This window comes from Peromyscus californicus, unplaced genomic scaffold (genome assembly GCF_007827085.1).
Source record: "Peromyscus californicus insignis strain IS unplaced genomic scaffold, ASM782708v3 Scaffold_6__1_contigs__length_162567912, whole genome shotgun sequence".
Classification (NCBI taxonomy): domain Eukaryota; kingdom Metazoa; phylum Chordata; class Mammalia; order Rodentia; family Cricetidae; genus Peromyscus; species Peromyscus californicus.
The window spans coordinates 90,333,656-90,355,236 of NW_026294584.1; the positions used below are offsets into that span (position 1 = coordinate 90,333,656).

The 21,581-nt window shown below is 37.2% G+C and overlaps 1 pseudogene; it reads right to left on the reverse strand.

Moving 5' to 3' along the window:
• Window positions 1–19,675: 19,675 nt before the first annotated feature.
• Window positions 19,676–20,931, reverse strand: LOC128099699 (ribonuclease SLFN12-like; annotated as a pseudogene).
• Between the last annotated feature and the right edge of the window lie 650 nt (window positions 20,932–21,581).

The window sequence follows — 21,581 nt, forward strand, 5'->3', positions numbered from 1 at the left end:
CAAAGTCATGAACCAAAATGTCCAAGAAACTTGGGACAGCATGAAAAGACCAAACCTATGAATAATAGGGGTAGAAGAAGAAGAAGAATACCAACTCAAGGGCACAGAAAATATATTCAACAAGATCATAGAAGAAAACTTTCCCAACTTAAAGAAGGAAATGCCTATGAATATACAAGAAGCCTATAGAACATCAAACAAACTAGACCCCCCAAAAAAGGCCCCTTGCCACATAATAATTAAACAACTAAACGTAGAGAATAAAGAAAGAATATTAAGAGCAGCAAAGGAAAAAGGCCAAGTGACGTATAAAGGCAAACCCAACAGAATAACACCTAAATTCTCAATGGAGACTTTGAAAGCCAGAAGGACCTGGACAGATGTAATGCAGACACTAAGAGACCATGGATGCCAGCCTAGACTAATATACCCAGCAAAACTTTCAATCATCATAGATGGAGTGAACAAGACATTCCATGACAAAGCCAGATTTAAACAATACTTATCCACAAACCCAGCCCTACAGAAACCACTGGAAGGAAAATTCCAACCGAAGGAAGTCAGATACACCCTCGAAAACACAGGCAATAGATAAAGCCACAGCAGTAAACCCCAATGAAGAGAAGTACACACACATCACCACCAAAAAATAACAGGAATGAACAATCACTGGTCATTGATATCCCTCAATATCAATGGACTTAATTCACCTATAAAAAGACATAGGCTTACAGATGGATACAAAAGCAGGACCCATCTTTCTGCTGCATACAAGAAACACATCTCAAATTCAAAGATAGACACTACCTAAAAATAAAAGGCTGGGAAAAGACTTTCCAATCAAACGGTCTTAAGAAACAAGAAGGTGTAGCCATCCTGATATCCAGCAAAATAGACTTCAAACTAAAATCAATCAAAAGAGATCAAGAAGGGCATTGCATACTCATCACAGGAAAGATCCACCAAGATGAAGTCTCAATTCTGAACATTTATGCCCCAAACACAAGGGCACCCACATATGTAAAAGAAACATTACTAAAGCTTAAATCACATATAAAACCCCACACATTAATAGTGGGAGACCTCAACACTCCACTTTTACCACTGGACAGATCTCCCAAATTGAAACTTAACAGAGAAATAAAGGACTTAGCTGATGTTATGACTCAAATGGACTTAATCGATATCTACAGAACACTCCTAACTAACAAAAAAGAATATACCTTCTTCTCAGCACCCCATGGAACCTTCTCTAAAATCAACCACATACTTGGCCACAAAACAAATCTAAACAGATCCAAAACAATTGGAATAACCTCCTGTGTTCTGTCAGACCACCATGGTCTAAAGTTGGATTTCAACAACAACAAAAACTACAGAAAACCTACAATCTCATGGAAACTGAATAATACTCAACTGAATCACCAATGGGTTAAAGAGGAAATAAAGAAAGAAATTAAAGACTTCCTAGAGATCAACGAAAATGAAGACACCACATATCCAAACCTATGGGACACTATGAAAGCAGTACTAAGAGGGAAATTCATAGCACTAAATGCCCACATAAATAAGTTGGAGAAATCTCACACTTGTGACTTAACAGCACACCTGAAAGCTCTAGAACAAGAAGAAGCAAAGTCTCCCAGGAAAAATTGACGCCAGGAAATTATCAAAGTGAGAGCTGAAATCAATAAAATAGAAACAAAGAGAACAATACAAAAAATTAATGAAACAAAGAGTTGGTTCTTTGAGAAAATCAGCAAGATAGACAAGCCCTTATCCAAACTAATCAAAAGACAGAGAGCATCCAAATCGACAAAATCAGAAATGAAAAGGGGGACATAACAACAGACACTGAGGAAATCCAGAGAATCATCAGATCATACTTCAAAAACTTCTATTCCACAAAACTGGAAAACCTAAAAGAAATGGACAACTTTCTGGATAGGTACCACATGCCTAAGTTAAATCAAGACCAGATAAACTATTTAAATAGCCCAATAACCCCTAAGGAAATAGAAATAGTCATTAAAAGTCTCCCAACCAAGAAAAGCCCAGGACCAGATGGTTTCAGGGCAGAATTCTACCAGATCTTCAAAGAAGAGTTAATACCAATACTCTCTAAATTGTTCCACACAATAGAAACAGAAGGAACATTACCAAACTCCTTCTATGAGGCTACAATTACCCTGATTCCTAAACCAAACAAGGATACAACAAAGAAAGAGAACTACAGACCGATCTCTCTCATGAACATTGATGCAAAAATACTCAATAAAATACTGGCAAACAGACTCCAAGAACACATCAAAACAATTATCCACCATGATCAGGTAAACTTCATTCCAGGGATGCAACAGTGGTTCAACATACGAAAGTCTGTCAAAGTAATACACCATATAAACAAACTCAAAGAAAAAAAACACATGATCATCTCACTAGATGCAGAAAAGGCATTTGACAAAAATCCAACACCCCTTCATGATAAAGGTCTTGGAGCGATCAGGAATACAGGGAACATACCTAAACATAATAAAGGAAATTTACAGCAAGCCAACAGCCAACATCAAATTAAATGGAGAGAAACTCAATGCAATTCCACTACAATCAGAAACGAGGCAAGGCTGTCCACTCTCCCCATACTTATTCAATATAGTACTTGAATTTCTAGCCAGAGCAATAAGACAACATAAGGAGATTAAGGGGATACAAATTGGAAAGGAAGAAGTCAAGTTTTCCCTATGTGCAGATGACATGATAGTATACTTGAGCGACCCCAAAGATTCCACCAAGGAACTGATACAGCTTATAAACACCTTCAGCAACATAGCAGGATACAAGATCAACTCAAAAAAATCAGTAGCCCTCCTATATACAATGGACAAAGAAGCTGAGAAGGAAATCAGAGATATATCACCCTTTACAATAGCCACAAATGACATAAAATACCTTGGGGTAACACTAACCAAGCAAGTAAAGGACCTATATGACAAGAACTTTAAGTCCCTGAAAAAAGAAATTGAAGAAGATGTCAGAAAATGGAAAGATCTCCCATGCTCATGGATAGGCAGGACTAACATAGTAAAAATGGCAATCTTACCAAAAGCAATCTACAGATTCAATGCAATCCCCATCAAAATACCAACACAATTCTTCACAGACCTGGAAAGAATAATGCTCAACTTCATATGGAAAAACAAAAAACCCAGGATATCCAAAAGAATCCTGTACAATAACACAACCTCTGGAGGCATCACGATCCCTGACTTCAAGCTCTACTATAGAGCTACAGTAATAAAAACAGCTTGGTACTGGCAAAAAAAGCGACATGTGGACCAATGGAATTGAATTGATGACCCTGACAATCCGCACACCTATGAACATATAATTTTTGACAAAGAAGCCAAAATTGCACAATGGAAAAAATAAAGTATCTTCAACAAATGATGTTGGCATAACTGGATATCAACATGTAGAAGGTTGCAAATAGATCCATATCCATCACCGTGCACAAAACTTAAGTCCAAGTGGATCAAGGACCTCAACATAAATCCAGCTACTCTGAACCTGCTAGAAGAGAAAGTAGGAAGTAGTCTTGAACACATTGGCATAGGAGATCACTTCCTAAATAGAACACCAGTAGCACAGACACTGAGAGAAACAATCAATAAATGGGACCTCTTGAAACTGAGAAGCTTTTGTAGAGCAAAGGTTACGGTCAACAAGGCAAAGCGACAGCCTACAGAATGGGAAAAGATCTTCATCAACCCCATATCTGACAGAGGACTGATATCCAGAATATATAAGTAACTCAAGAAATTAGACTTCAAAATGCCCAACCGTCCAATTAAGAAATGGGCTATGGAAGTAAACAGAGAATTCTCAACAGAGGCAACTCAAATGGCTGAAAGACTTTTAAGGAATTGCTCAACATCCCTAATCATCAGGGAAATGCAAATCAAAACAACTCTGAGATACCTCCTTATGTCTGTCAGAATGGCTAAGATCAAAAACACTGAAGACACCTTATGCTGGCTGGAGAGGTTGTGGAGCTAGGGGAACTCTCCTCCACTGCTGGTGGGAATGCAAGCTTGTACAACCATTTTGGAAATCAATATGGTGCTTTCTTAGAAAATTGGGAATCCATCTCCCCCAAGATCCAGCTATACCACTCTTGGGCATATACCCAAGGAATGCTCAACCACACCACAAGAGCACTTGTTCAGCTCTGCTCATATCAGCATTGTTTGTAATAGCCAGAAACTGGAAACAACCTAGATGCCCCTCAACTGAAGAATGGATAAACAAAATGTGGTACATATACACAATGGACTACTACTCAGCCGAGAAAAACAATGACATCATGAGGTTTGCAGGCAAATGGATGGATCTAGAAAAAGTCATCCTGAGTGAGGTAACCCAGACTCAGAAAGACAAACATGGTATGTACTCACTCATAGGAGGATATTAGATGTGGAACAAGGATGACTGGACTGCTACTCACATCACCGTGGAGGCTACCTGGAAAACAGGACCCCAAGAAAGACACAGGGATCACCCAATGACAGAGAAATGAAAGAGATCTACATGAACAGCCTGGACATGAGTGGGGGTAGTGAAGGGCAAGGGTCGAGGGAAAGAGAACTTGGGGGATCGGGAGATCCCAGCTGGATCAACAACAGAGAGGGAGAACAAGGAATAGGAGACCATGGTAAATGAATACCACATGAGAATAGGTAGAAGCAAAGTGCTAGAGAGGCCCACAGAAATCCACAAAGATACCCCCACAACAGACTGCTGGCAATGGTTGAGAGACAGCCCGAACTGACCTACTCTGTTGATGGGATGGCCAAACACCCTAATTGTCGTGCTAGAAACCCCATCCAACTACTGAGGGATCTGGATGCAGAGATCCATGGCTAGGCCATGGGTGGATCTCTGGGAGTCCAATTAGCAAGAATGAGTAGGGTTTATATGAGCAAGAATTATTGAGACCAAGTTTGGATAAAGCACAGGGACAAATAGCCAAACGATTGGAAACACATGAACTATGAACCATTGGCTGAGGGGTCCCCAACTGGATCAGGCCCTCTGAGTGGGTGAGACAGTTGATTGGCTTGATCTGTTTGGGAGGCATCTAGGCAGTGGAACCGGGTCCTGTGCTCATTGCATGAGTCAGCTGTTTGAAACCTGGGGCCTATGCAGGGTCACTTGGCTTGACCTGGGAGGAGGGGACTGGACCTGTCTGGACTGAGTCTGCCAGGTTGATCTCAGTCCTCAGGGGCGGCTTTGCCCTGGAGGAGGTGGGAATGGGGGGTGGGCTGGGGGGAAGTTGAGGGGGGCGGGAGGGGGAGAACAAAGGAATCCGTGGCTGATATGTAGAACTGAATTGTATTGCAAAATAAAAATAAAAAAATTAAAAAAAAATTAAAACATTGCTACTTATCCCCACTATGCATATCAACTTGGTCAATTTAAAATAAATTCATTGTAAAATGTTAAAAATAAAAATAAAAAAAATAAAAATAAAAAGGAAGAGGAAAAAGCAAAATAAGTTGTTTCAGAGAGTTGAGGAAATTCACTATAGACTGTAGTAATTGAAACAGATTTTATGAATTCATGTATGCCTTGTGTTTAGAAAAGTTGAATAGAGCCTTGTTAAAGATTGGATAGTAAATATCACACAGAGGTTAATGCTATAAAAACATGTTTTTCTGTCTTTGGCACATTGAAAAAGAGCCTTTAGAAGATGGGGCACTGGAAGGCATGTCAGCAAAAAGTCTATAAGTTTCCCAGTCTCTTCCTCCAATCACGTTAATTCACAGCAGCCATGAGGGAAGCAATTTTCTCTACCCAGAATTCACCTACCTGACATCCTGCCTTAGACAGACTCAAAAGGACCAGCACTGACTGATCATGAATGGAAACTTCCACATGGAAAATAAAATGTTTTCTCCTTTTCAATTGTTCATCTTGTCTCCTTCCAAAGACTTAAACCGTGAAGTACAAATCATAGTGGAACAAGAAATCTGTACTAAACATAAGGCTTAGTGTGACATTAACTTACATTTTTATATAGGACTTTCCACACAGTTGTAGAGGACATGTTAATTAATTTTGTAAAAAAAAATGTAATTTCATATAGCTTGTATGATAAAAGATGAATTCTGGCATGTTTAAGGAATGCAGAAAATTCAATAATAGCAAACATGGAAAAATAAATCATCTGATTAACAGAAGAGATCTACTTGAATTTATGTTTATCAAAAGAAGATATGTGTATGGTAAACAGGAATGTAACAATATAAAAGGCATTTGCTGCAAGCCTGAGGACATGATTTCAATTTTCAGGACCCATGTTGTAGAAGAAGACCACCAACTCCTAGACTTATCTGATCTCTACGTGCAAGCTGTGGCATGTGTCTATACACACATACAAATGCACACACCTAATAAATACTAACAAATATTATCCTAAAATGATTCTTAATGTAAATTATTGATGAGAATTTAAATTAACTCAACCATTATGAAAAGCAACAATAAAGTTCCTTTATAAAATGACAGTGTGACATATATATATATATATATATATTGAGTAGATAATTAAGAGAATTAAACACACAACACATGGAAATATTTCTCATATTGATTTACTGAGTTAACAGTATTTATTAAATATTGTTGAATGTATATGGTTTCCAAAATGATATATGTAGTCAAGCAATCTATCCCATATCAGTAAGTCAATGGGTACATTTAAAATATTGAAAAACAAAACAAAACCAAAACAAACAATACTAAAATTCGTGCAGAGCTTGAAAAAGACTCCTAGTAACCAAAGTGATTTTGAAAGAAGAGAAATTGATTGATTTTATTATATTTTATAGAAAATGACAACACAAAAACACAGTCTTATCTCAAAGAGGACATGAGTTCAACTGCATGAATAAGAGCAAGGTTTAATGTGGATATGTGATCATGGTCTGAGAAAACAGTTATACCTTGAATGTAATAAAATTATTCAGTATGGCTTTGGTTACTTGAAGGTGTTTGAGTAACAGAACAAATAAAGTTATAAATCAAGCATATTTCAAAGGAATTTGTGGAAACATCAGATAGGTTAGTTACAACAAAGCACAGAAATTGGTGCTAAAATCCTCAGAAGTTAGCTCATGCTAACCTTAGTTTGGGGTTGGAGGAAGCTTGAGGTCTGTTCATTACAAAAGAATTTACCTAAAGTCACAAGGATGTTAGGTCACAGAGGTGGGCAATACATCGTGTCACAGCATTATGGTAAAGCAGCCATAGGCATTTATTTGGCACTTTGAACTTGACTCTTAGACATGACTTCATGGTATCCTGTGGAGTTATGCTGTGGCCCAAGCAGCTGGAGCATGAAATCTGGCGAGGGACGCTGAGGTTAAACAGCACTCTAGACACCCAGCTTCAGTTCGTCAGGGAAGCAGCTCTCTTTATTTGTACCAACATGGGTTTATATACCCCTCTAACAGCAGGAGTCAAGGAATGGTTACTCTGTATCCAGAGGCAAGCCGGACACTGTTTTCCAAACAGGAAAAAACACAGGGGAACTGATCCCCAGCACCCTACGGAACCCAACTGCACATTTTTCACACAAACAGCTTAACTGGGACAGGACAAAAAAGGACATTTAAGATTAAGGCAGCAAACTTACTGCTGCTGACAGGGTTAGATATGTCGTGCCTTCATTTTCATCAATTCTAAAAAGTTTTTAATTTTCATTCGAATTTGTGTATTGTAAAATTTTGTATCCATTAGTGAGTTGTTCCGTTTCCATGAGTTTGGATACTTTCTCTTGCTTTTGCTGTTGTTATCCAGGCCAGCAGTAGATGGGCAACACAAAATGAACTCAATGGTATTATTGTAGTTTTTTTTTTTTTTTTTTTTTTTTGCCTCATTTGCTTTGTCTGGGCATTTTTTATCTTATTGATTATTTACCTTTATGTTATGCTTTCTGATTTTGTGTTTTTTGTGTGTATGTGTGTTAACTTGTGTTTTTCTTGTGCTTTTTAAAATTCTTTTATTTTATTTTTAATATTTCTGCTTATTTTCTAAAGAGAGATATAGAAAATCAAGGTGTTTGATGAATGGTGATGTGGGGAAGATCATGGAGGGGTTGAGGGAGGGGAAACTGATTGGAATATGAGACATGAAAAGATTATTTTCCATTAAAAATGTCTTGCATTTTAAGAGATGTGAACTCATAACTTAAGAGTAATATCAAACTGTATAATCAGCCTGTTTGTTCAACTTACCTTTAACTTAACAACATAACAATCAATCTTACTTGCTTCGGATTTCCCATGTAATCAACTATTACAACCTAAACTAACATATAGCTATATTCTTAAATTATATAATCGTCAATGCCCCTGACCCAAGGGTAATGTAGATGTGTTATGATAATCATTTGCAGGAAATGAGAAATAGACTGAAATTGACTTTATAAATGAACAACCACCATAAATGCTGAAGGCAACACACAAATATCATTTAATAAACAATGATGTTTGTAATTCTGTTTGTTATCTGGGTCAATTATATTTCAATGGAATCAGTGATTTCGTCCCTTGTAAAACTCTGTTAAAGATTTCTGGAAAGTATCTCTCATTCTTTCCCATTCAGTGACAAAGAAATGAAAACTTTGTTAAGGAGAGTTACAACAGACAGACGTACCCAGACACAGAACAGATACATCAAACATGAATAAAGAAAAGGCACAGATTCACAAGTCAGCCTTTAGGAAGCACAGATCCAGATTCATACAACAGATAGACAGGGAGAACCAAAGAAAAAAGGAGAGAGAGAAAGAGACAGAGAGACAGAGAGAGAGACAGAGAGACAAAGAGAGACAGAGAGGGATAGAGACAGAGAGACAGAGAGATACAGAGAGACACACAGAGAGAAACAGAGATACACAGAGAGAGTTGAAGAGAGAGGTATAGAATTCAAAGCTGTGTTTACTCTTGGTTAAATTATGCCAAATAACAGTGCTTGGATTTCTTTCTTTAATGCTATTCTGATGCATTATTGATGATTCTGGGTTTATTATTAATGAGTCCAAACCAACCTCAGTAAATGACCACTCATGGGGCCACATTTAGCCCAAGATCATTCTAATTCCATTCTACATACATTCCAGCTCTCTGGAATCAGTTAGTCAAAGTTAGAGAATGATTCATGTAGGCTGCCATTTTGTGAGTAATTTAGTCCACTAACTAGAATAACTATAAATGTATTATAAAGATATAAGAAGCTATTGTGTAGATTTTTGCTTCTTTCACAATACAGTAATTCAGCAGAAATAAACATATATGATGCCTCAGTTTTGTTCAATGTTGCCCAGTTTGTAATTGAAAACATGTGAAGAAAACCATATGAGGAGCAAACAAAGCAAAAATCTCAAATGGTACACTAACCCTGCATAATCTTTGAACTAAACATTGCTCTTGGTTTAGTTCTCTTGGGTGATGGATCATGTTTAGACTCTAAAACCAAAATTCAGAAGCAATTATTTTTCCTGAGACATCCTATGGTTCACTGGGAACAAAATTTTCAACTTTACACTCTTTGATTTCATCATTGATAACATCAATATCAGTACTGACTATCTCACAGGATGAAGGGAAGAAGCAAGACAAATGATGGATGGTACAGAGGCCTCATCAGATGATCCACACCCAGGGCATGCTAAAATGTATTGATGGCTATTGTAAGAAGGAAGGTTACATTATCCAGTTAACAGAATGAATTGTCTCTGCTCTCCTCAATCTAATCTTACTAAGTTTCCACTTACTTCCTCTGTGTCTCCTGTTTTTCTTTGTCATGCTCTTAAGCTTAAAATTGCACAGAAAGACCTTAATAGACAGATCATATATTGTTTTTTTCCCTTTGTATTTTGGGACCTATGTTTTTCTTCAATCACCTTTATGAAATTCAATTTAAAGGACAATACTCTGACCTCTGTCCCAGCTGTCTGTCGGGCTTTTATCCATTTTTCCCAAGAGAGCTGTAACTCACCAATTGACAGGTTCTCTGTGAATTAGGTATTTTAGCAAAGGATGTTTGTACTGCAGATACAATGAGTGAATGAGATTGAAGTTAGAGAGGTAGCTCCTGCTTCTCAAGGCATTTTTTTATATGTGTGGCCACTTCTCCTTTGAAAGAATAAATCAGGTGTGTCGGGACTACTGGGTGTGTGGATATGATAAACCTGCTTTGAGCATCTATCAGCTCCCTCTACAGGATAAACATACCTACAGTTTTGAATTTTATTTTCAGATTTATCTTTTATGCATCTATTTGCTTTCATACTAAGGGAATTTTTCAAAAGTAAATGTAGGTACATTCCCAGTATTGGTGAAGTTACACTGCTTAAGTTTTTTGAAAAGAAAAGGAAATATTCTAACACAGAGAGACATTTTCATATTGAACATTTTCTATTTTTTAAGATTTATTTGTTTATTTATCATGGATACAGTGTTCTGCCTGCATGTATATCTACATGTATGCCTACAGGCCACCAGATTTCAATATAGATGGTTGTGAGCCATTATGTGGTTGCTGGAAATTGAACTCAGGACCTCTGGAAGAGCAGCCACTGCTCTTAACCTCTGAGCCATCTCTCCAGCCCTTGAACATTTTCTAATAAAAGTAAAATGGCATGATTTGACATTAGAGAAGAAAAGTAGACACTGAGTAACTATACAAATGGTTAATACAGGATATAATAGATTCCTTAGTCCAATATGACTGTAAACAATTGGATATTTGTTATCTTCACAAGTTTTAGTTTACAAATAGTCCCTGTTTGTTTTCTGTTGTTGTGATAAACAGTATGACCCAAAGTCACCTGAAGGAGAAAAGATCTGTTTCCTCTTACAATTACATTCATCCAGGGAAGCCAGCATTCCAAGACAGGATCCTGAACACAGGAACTGAAACAGAGAAGATGGAGAAATATTACTTAACAGCTTAATTCCCAGTTAACTTTCATCTATTTTTCCTACAAAGCATCATCTGCCTAAAGGTGGTACTCCTCACAGTGGTCTGAACTCTATTACATCATTTAGTTATCAAGAAAATGACAGATTGACACTGCCAGAGGTCAGTTTTATCTAAGCAATTCTTCAGTTGAGGATTATGTTTTTTAGGTGTGTCAAGCTGTCCTCTGAAGTAAAGTATCACATACACACACAAATATACATGTATCTAGTAATAACATTTTTTATTAGTTTTTAAATCTACTGTTTGTATTTTCTATTCAAGGAAAAATGTTGATTTTTCTCCAAAAAAGGACTCTCTGGTAAATTTCTGGAACATGGATTGTGGTCTCTTACCATACCCTGTGGGAACAGCATAATCAACAGGATCCATTCCCACCAAAGACATAACATGAGCCACAAAGAAGTGGTATGTCTTTAATTATAGTTGATGCAACAATATGGAATATGTGGTCCATTTTGAAAATTTGCTTTTTCAGCAGAAAGTTATAAATTATAAGATACTTGAAGAAAATCTGGGGTCTTAGTAGCCTAATCACCTACATGCACACATCACAGCCTCGCCAGTTGAGTCATGGGAATATACAAAGCTGCTATTCACAATATTTGCAAGAAAAAAGCAAGGATATTAAAAAAAAGAGGAAAGTAGGAATAATGGAGTGTACAATCTGTAAAGCTCTCATTTTCACGTGTAAAGAAAAATGTTGCATCTTCTTATATTTCATATTGCTATATTATGTGAATGAATTAAGGCTTCTCATATAGTTTGGTGAGACCGTTTTCCTACAGATAATACATAAGAATAGTATGAATCAGAAACATATTTGAAGTTCCAATGGAATGTTCACTCATCTGTGACTCAAGATAAGACAAACTCAACAAGTAAATGACTTCTGAGTAATGCCACTTATCGGAGTTAGCCAGCTGTTTTACAGGATGTTTCCCCTTCTTATGTCAAATGAGCTGACAGTTCTCTCTTAGAACATGAGCTACTTTAATACTGGACAGCATTGACTTAATAGTGACAAAACAGTATCACAATGGTGGATACCTGTCCTGGACTGATGACTCTCTGGCTTTCTTTCTTCCTTCCTTCCTTTCTTTCTTTCTTTCTTTCTTTCTTTCTTTCTTTCTTTCTTTCTTTCTTTCTTTCTTTCTTTCTTTCTTTCCTTCTCTCTCTCTCTCTCTCTCTCTCTCTCTCTCTCTCTCTCTCTCTCTCTCTCTCTCTCTCTCTTTCTCTCATCACAGAATATAAATGACAGGCAATATAGACAATAGGGCTCAGATTAGAAATCCCATGTGCACAGTAGAAGTCTGGATGGGCCCATTGCCTGGAAATATTTTTGAAACCTAATAAAATGAAAGAACAAACATTGCTTTGAAAATGTGTATCACTATATCACACAGAGTGTTCCCTCTAAGGTTTTCATTAATGTATTACTGAAATTAAGGCAATATTCTGGTACCTGGGAGTAAAGCTAATGGAAATACTTGCAATAGATAGCCCCTGCATTTGAGGACCTGATAATGAATTGGCTAAAGCACATTAAATTCTCCTAAAATGCAGGCTTCATTAGGACTACATAACAGTGTAGTTTATATATGGATATTTACTGAGTACTTAGGTAAGTGACTGATACACAATAACCTCTTAAAAGGTTGTTGTTGAGTTATGGAATACAGCTAATAGGAAGAGAGTAAGAGACATGACTATAATGCTTCCAAAGAAAATCTTCCCAAGTAGAATGAAAAGTTCTGGTGAAGATCATTAGAAAAAATTAGATTTCAGTCTAAAAATGCAGACAAATTGAGATTGAGATCCTTAATAAGCCAACGTCTGTGGCAATGTCAACAGCAAATATGTTTATGGGTGAAAATGTCATACTGAAGTGAAGAATTCTATTAAAGGGTAAGGAGAAAACAATGTGTTATCAGGAACTTGAAGAGAACAAGACCAGTTCTTTATATCAGAATATTTTCTCTAGTCTCTGGACAACCAGAAATCTCAAAATACCTTGCAATGAAACACCCAACAAAATTGAGAGTGTCAAGATCAGGTGCTGTTGCTAACTGGCTTACTGACTCCACTCCAACCCACTAATAGAAGCCAGTTTCTGGAATCTGGGATACATGGATGAGTGTCTTGATGTCATTTTAAAAGTCTACATCAATTTGGTTTGAGAAGCTTCAGACATCAGGGTACTTCTCAATTAAATCAAGGGTGTCGCTCTGCTAATTCTGGAACCAGGCGGAGATCAAGTTGAAGTGGTGGCAGCTAATTGTTATCGATTGGTTTGTAACAGCATTAGTGAATTCCAGAGGGTCTAGCTATTAGCGGGGTATAAAATGAGCCAGTGACAACTGCAATTGGTTTTAGATAAAAAGGAATAAAAATGCAGAGGCAGCCGAAGAGATTTAAGATGCTTAAGAGAGCTAGAGCTCTTCCTGTGATTAAGTTTAACTACTCCCGGAGAAGGGAGATGGAAGAATCCATCTGAAGGGAAATGTGATGAAAGCTTGAAAAGGATCCAAGTCCTACTCTGAGTTCTTGCTTCCTAGTGATATAGTCTACAGCTAAAGCCTATACAATCATGACTGTACCCTTGGTATGCATTTCTGCTCAGTATTCTAAATGGGGTTGATGTGGTGAAGAAGCTATATATGACTTATTTTTAATCTGAATTAATTGAAATGTATGAAGTCTAGTACACATTGTACAGGACATGTCTAACTACTTAGCCAGGGTGAATAGCACTATAATGTTTCCTAGAGATTGTTGTATCAAAGACGAAAGTGTAGGAATAAACTGATGAGCTAAAATATTAATAAATGGTCATAAAAATAAAATAAAAAGTATTGAAATTTAAAATCATTTATTTTTATTTGTATGTATTGTCATGTATGTATATGCAGCACATCCATGCAGTGCCCATCAAGAGCCATAGACACCCTGGAACAAGAGCATATGAACTGTCATATGGGTACTGGGAAGCAGGTTCTTCTGCAGGGACACTAAGAACTTTGAAGTGATGAGTTATCTCCCCAGCTTCTCTCCTATCTTTGGCATTGGACAGCAAAACTTATGCCTGTTGATTATGATGAATTCCTCACATCAGTTTCACCCTGGGGATCTAGACAAAAGGGAATACATTTTCTTAAATGTTGCTAGTTGTCCTTACAGGGAAAAGGGACTCTTGTAATATCACATGCTCCACTGGCCATTAGGATTTCTCATTATGATTGGCACATACCACTTCTGCTTATATGCATTTTTCACACATTATAAGCATATGTTTAGACAAAAACGCACAAAAATATAATTTGAGCAAAGTGTCTCAGCATAGGCCCTAGATTCCAAAAAGCCAGCTCATGCACCAAGGACAGGTCCCTGTCCCACTGCCTGGGGGCTTCAGCCTTGATGCAGGTAGGAGAGGACTGGACCTGCTGTATCACTAGATATGAATGAATCAACTAATATCTGTTATGATTCTTTACAGATACAATCAAGTCATGGTCCTTGATTTCCAGCATCCCTGGAATAATAAACATCATAATCTACATCCATAGCTTCAGCATGATCTTGCTAAAGATATTACCTTTTCTTCTGTCCTATATCTTCTGATTGTGTTGGTCTGGAGCTCTGTGCACTTTCTCGGTGCACTAATATCTAGAGAGCTTACCTTTGAGCTTGTACTTGTCCAGTGAGGATTGTTAGTTTCCATTAGATTGATGTTCCCAATTTACTGCTTTCAATAAGCTTCCCCAAATACATAGCCTATAGTAAGATATTATATTCTAAACAGCTCAAAGAAGTGGTATATGTTTCCCAAACTCGATGTATAAAACAGATTAAAAGTGGAATTTTTATTAGTGAAAGCATATATAGTCTTATATTTGTGATTCAGTGGACATATCCTATGATACTAATGTAAAGTTAATGGATGAGCATAAGTAGTTTACTACAAGGTCAACAGACCTGTTTGCACAGGCATGATGTCAGACACAATTAACATAACTCATAGGGTTCCATGCATAAAATTCTTGATTGGGATCAGAATTTGTTTCACAAGATTGTTCTGAGTAGAAGACAACTTACTCCCTTGACATTGAATTAAACTACAAATCATTTGCTTATTTTATTTTTACTGTCTAGTTTGGATGACAATTTCATATCCATGGTAGTACCTAGCTCCTTAAAGATTACACACACACACACACACACACACACACACACACACACACACACACACACATATATATATATATATATGAAAGTGAATTTGATTTATAAAAAAACTTAATGAAAACAGAAAATTATGTCATTATACAGATAAGTTAGATATGAATACAGATCACATTAGTTCTTTTTAATTATGAGCAAATGCAGCTAGGTGAGTCTAAGATCACAGTATTTGCTATATCCGTCCCTGTTGACAGTTTTAATTTTCTTTAGAATTTGTTTGAAAACATACCAGAGTGCCAATAAAATATTTCCTGTCCTTAGAGGGCACTTAGCAGAAATGTTCTCAGTTCACGGTTCCCATATTCACAGGAATCTCAGAATACTTGTTATCTGTACATTGGAATAACTTTGCCAAATGTTTCCTATAAATTTTTGCTCTCTCCAAAATGCATCAGAAGCTTTCAAACCAAATTTAATACTTTTTTTTTTCACTCCAGCAGGCAAACACCAGCAAACTGTCCAGGTCTCATTTGCAAATATACACTCATAATTTCCATTTGTATTCAGGAAAATCAAATTAAGTAAATTACTATGTCCTAAGATCAGCTCATCTGGTTTTCATTCATATGTTAATATATGAAAGCTTTCCTGTCTCAGAACGTCCTCCATCAATATATATCACATTTATCTGCTATTTGTGCATACTCACTGCTATTGCTATACTCCAGGCCTAACTAACATTGAATGAACTTACCAAGAGCTCTCTGCTTGAGTTATTACCACACTATGGACTGAGAGTAACAATGTTTTAGAGGTAACTCCTTGAAAGATATTTGGTGGCATTTCTCCCTTAATGATATCGAGTGACTCCATTGTCTATAGCATGAAGCTCACAATCCTTAGCTATAAGAGTGGTCTCATATAATGTTTGGGGTTATCTTCAGTTTTTTTTTTTTTTTTTTTTTTTGGTTTTTCGAGACAGGGTTTCTCTGTGTAGCTTTGCGCCTTTCCTGGAACTCGCTTTGGAGACCAGGCTGGCCTCGAACTCACAGAGATCCGCCTGGCTCTGCCTCCCGAGTGCTGGGATTAAAGGCGTGCACCACCACCGCCCGGCTATCTTCAGTTTGAATTTGCATTTTGTCTTTCCACTAGGTTGCAAATATCGTTGATAATTCTTTGCCTTTGGAATAAGCAACAAACATATACAATTATGCTTCAATTAAGTTATCCTTTTTTTCACAGCCATATAGAAATATTGTTCATTTATAAAACTGAGAGAGAATTTCATCTTGAGTATTATTAGTATTTGTTTCAATCAAATATAGTTAATTTGCATTTCTCCATTATCCACATGACAGTTAATCTTCATGATCAACTTGACTGGGTTTCCAGTGTCATAAATGGTATAGTTTTGTCTGCCTGTGAGAATATTCTCAGAAGTTTCACTGATGAGGAAACACACAGCCTGGACATGGACAGCATCATCCTATGGGCTAGGTTCACAGACTGAATAAAGTAGAAAAAAGGAAAAAGCAATCAGAACATCAGCAGAAATTGTTTCCTGCTTCCTAAAAATAGACACAATGTGAGAAACTGTCTCTTGTTCCTGCCAGAGTAGCTAACTGCTCATAACCACCATACCTTCCTCACCCAATGCATTCTAGCCTCAAACAGTATGCTAAAATAAACCCTTCCTTCCTTAAATGACTTTTGTTAGACATTGTGATACAGCAATAAGAACACTAATAAACATCTTACAATGAAACTTTACAAAGACAGAAGCCATTTATTTTTTATGTCCAAAGCAATAATATTTGGTCTTAGCAAAATACCAAGCTACTTAGCTCCCTAGAAAACACAAGTCATGGAGTGATACAAAGGTTTATGGTGTATATTTTATATTTGAAAAATTCAAGATGTTTTAAAATAATATAATTCACTATCAAGGATACTGAAATGATACTATTGTACAGGTGTGAAGACTTTTTATTCCCTAGGCTCACCAGTAATTCAAAATGATCCCTGGGTCAGGCATTGATGGCACATGCTTTTAATCCCAGAACTTGGGAGGCAGAGGCAGGTGGATCTACATGATAGATTCTAACTTACAGTTGCAGAGGTTATACATGAATATTCAAGTCCTATGCGTTAAAAGGAAATGGATATTGCTACACCACTAAATATGCAAAGCAATAAAAAGGTACATTGCACCGAAAGACAAAATAAAATTTGCTATAGAGCATGGTGTAGTTTGAGTCATAATGTGTACAACTACTACAGTGATCATTAGGAGAGTTATAATTAACTATTTTGGCCATATATACAAAACCATTTCTGGATTCTTCTTTGAATTTCATAAAGTGCCTCATCACACAATCATATTGGGTAATTAATGATTTAAAAACAAGTGTTTTCATTGTTCATAAATTGCTACTAACTGAATCAAAATTGTTTCTACTATACTCTCATAACAAACTACTGAAAAAAATCATAGTATGCAAAATCATAAACTAAAAACTTCAGAAGTTAGGAGACCAACACTAGAAGTAGGAAAAGAAGACTAATCAACAATAAGACTGTGTTGTTAACATAGTAACATTAAAACAGCACAAACTCAAAATAGAATGACACATAAATATTACATTGAATACCAGAACACAGCCTTTTATTAAAATAAGAGTGTTATATCCAATTGAGTTGTTGGCCAAAGCAGTCCCATAGAAATCCCCAAACAACCCAAGCGACTGCCAAGACAATAGGTTGTTCTCCACAAACTGTCAGCAAGTCCTCACTGCTGAAGACAATACCCTCACAACTCACTGAATAGAGAGAGAGTGGACTGGTGCCTACTTAGATCCTCCATCCCTGCCTTCTAGTGTCTTTGGTATGGGAAGTTACTCTGCAGGACGTCAAGAGAGAAACATAAACATCAACCCAGCCACAAAACGTTTGATCTTTATTCGGTCCTCTCTGCAATGGTTGCATAAAGCTTGTAGGAAAAAAGATGCAATGTTTGGTTTGACTTAAAGCCCCCTCCATGAGATGAACCCTATGTGAAATTCTGCTTGGGTGATCAAGGATCAGAGACTAGATTGTTCTGGGATAATCATTTTGTGTACTATGAAGATGTGTCTCTGCCAAGGCACCTTCTGATTGGTTTAATGAAGAGGTAAATGGTCAATATCTAGGCAGGAGACTTCAGGGGAGAAATAAGAACTATGTGAGTGCTGGGTGGTAGTGGTACACGCCTTTAATCCCAGCACTCTGGAAGCAGAGCCAGGCGATCTCTGTGAGTTTGAGGCCAGCCTGGTCTACAGAACGATTTCTAGGACAGGCTCCAAAGCTACACAAAGAAACCCTGTCTCAATATAACAAAACAAATCAAATCAAAATGAAACGAAACAAAACAAAAAACTCTGAAGAATCTGAGAGGTGGACATTTTACCAACCACATATGGAAGAAGTGGGATGGTACTCAGCAGAGGTAATGAGTTCCATGACAGAATGTAGCTTAATATTAATGGATTAATTTAAGTTCTAAGAGTTAGTTGAGAAAAGGCCTACACTAAGGCCAAGCTTTCATAATTAATAAGTCTGGGAGTTGACAGTCCAAAGAAAGTCCCCCTACATTAGATATCCCAGAGTTCTAGGGTAAAACCAAACACTACTTGTCTAAATAAATAAATAAAATACAAAAAGCAGTAACAATAAATTGACTCAAAATGGTAGTCTGCTATATTCATTGTTTAGTGCCTTATTCAGCCATAATCAGAGAAGCTTCCTTCTCCAGCAGATAGAAACAGCCAAACATGAGAGAGAGAGAGAGAGAGAGAGAGAGAGAGAGAGAGAGAGAGAGAGAGAGAGAGAGAGAGAGAGAGAGAGAGATCTCCTCTGGGTTTTGTTGTTGTGAGATTATCCATTGCCTGTATTTTGTGGGTTCAGCTAACTCCCTTAGGTTAGAGTTTTCCATCTGGTACTTTCTGAAGGGCTGGATTTGTGGATAGGTATTGTTTAAATCTGGTTTCCTCATGAAATATCTTGTTTTCTCTGTCTATGGTGACTGAAAATTTTGCTGGGTATAGAAGTCTAGGCTGGCATCATAGTCTCTTAGTGTCTGCAAAACATCTATCCAGGACTTTCTGGCTTTTACAGTCACCATTGAGTAGTCAGATATAATTCTGAATGGTCTACCTTTATATGTTACTTGGCATTTTTCCTTTGCAGCTCATAATATTGTTTCTTTTTTAATTTTTTAATCTTTATTGAAGAATCAGTAAAAAAAAAAAAAGTTTAAAAAAAGAAAAAAGCTCCAGGGACTTGCAGGCTTGACCTACTTGTGGTAATGAAGCCCTTGGGCTGTGACAGGCCAGAAGCATGGCATTATTGAAGGCTCCAGGTGTTTTTTGAGAGCATCAGCTAATGTATTGACCAGTGAGCATGTTTGAACTCACTTACCAATAGTGCCAGCTCCTGGCTTGCCATCCATTATGCTCTTGACCCATTCATTAGTGGTGAGTCTCTTCACACAGCAGTCTTCCACGTGCCAGGAATTGGGCTCTGCAGTGAACACAGCAAAGCAGAATCTCTCCACTCTGAGTACACAGACATATGAATATCCTGCTCCTGGTCTGTGGACTTGGATGAATTTGCATGTGTACTTTATCTTCTCCTGCTCCTCACAGAAGTGAATGACAGGCAGCTGTTGGATGCACTTCTCTCTTTCAAACTCTAGCTGCACAAGTTCTCTCTTCTCTGCTTCAAATCCAATTATTTGCTGTTTTTTTTCATCCAAACCAATGGACAAAAATCCCCCTTCAGTGTTTGCAAATGCAGAAACAGTTCAAAGGATGAGCTCTCTAATGCGTCTTAGCAGTTGTTTCACTGAAAGCAATGTAACTTCAACATAGGTGGATCTCGTGAAGGGGAAGTCTTCTTGGTGCTGAAATTGTGCTTGTTAAAAATTGCAGCAGCCAGGTCCTCCACGATACTCTACTTTACTCCAGGGAAGGCTCTGCCTGCAGGTAGCTCTGGTCTGACACAGGATCTCTCTCCAGTTTCCTCCAGGTCTAGGAGGAACAGGAGAGCAGTAGCAGCATTCACTTCATCTAAGGATGACATTTCTTATGTACAAATTGGTTCTCAGGGTGCCAATTGGCAGCCTAGGGACATCAGGACTCCATGATTTCACAAAGATATAAACATAGCCTCCATCCTCTGTGAAGTTTAGATGCAAAATAACAAACGGCAAACATTTAAAAAGACAGACTTGCAAATCCAGTCCCAGTGCATCCCTGAGGAGGCTATAATTTTCATTTTCAATTTAAACCTTGATAACCTTACCTCCAGAATTCAGGAGAGCACACACAGCTCAGGAGATGTTTTCATTCTCCCATTTTCTGAGGTGAGGGTTCTTCATTTTCTTTCTATTGTTCTCCCCAAGTGTGATTGCTCCCACATTTAGAACCAGTTTATCATAGTCTGTTTCTGGATCAACAGTGATGGACATTTTCCCCGCAGCCTTTGCGTTTTCAAGTTGAATTTCTTTCCTGGTAGAAGCTGGTGAAAACGCTCCTTCTCCTCTACTAGGTTTATCTTCATCAGGTTATTGATCTCATCATCCAAGTTGTCTTCAGACACAGACCCAATTACGAAACAGAAGTCCTGGTTCAGCTCTAGAGTTTTGATCAATAATGGTTCATCCATTATTCTTTCAAAATAAATTCTCAGAGCTCTAAGAATCCTCAGACAGCATGTGGCTTAATATTTTTTTCTTTATTCTGTATTTTAATATTTTGATTATTATGTGGTGAGTGGACTTTTTATGGTCAATTTGGTGTTCTGTAAGCTTCTTGTACTTTCATAGGCATGTTTTCTCTAGGTTGGGAAAGTTTTCTTCTATGATTTTGTTGAATATATTTTCTGTGGCTTTGAGTTGGAATTCTTCTCATTTTTCCATCCCTATTATTCTTAGTTTGGTCTTTTCATTTTGTCCCAGATTTCCTGAATGTTTTGTGTTAAGAAATTTTTGGATTTAACATTTTCTTTGACCAATGAATCATTTTCCTCTGTCATATCTTCAACATCTGAGATTCTCTCTTCCATCTCTTATATTCTGCTGGAGATGCTTACCTCTGTAGTACCTATTCCCTTACCCAGATTTTCCATTCCCAGATTTCCCTAGGTTTGTGCTTTCTTTATTGCCTCTATTTCAATTTTAAGTTTGAACTGTTTCTTTCACTTGCTTAATTATTTTCTTTTTCCCCCCTTGGCTTTCTTTAAGGGATTTATTGATTTCTTCAATTTTTTTTGTCTTTTCCTTGATTTCTTTAAGGGAATTTTTGTTTTATCTTTAA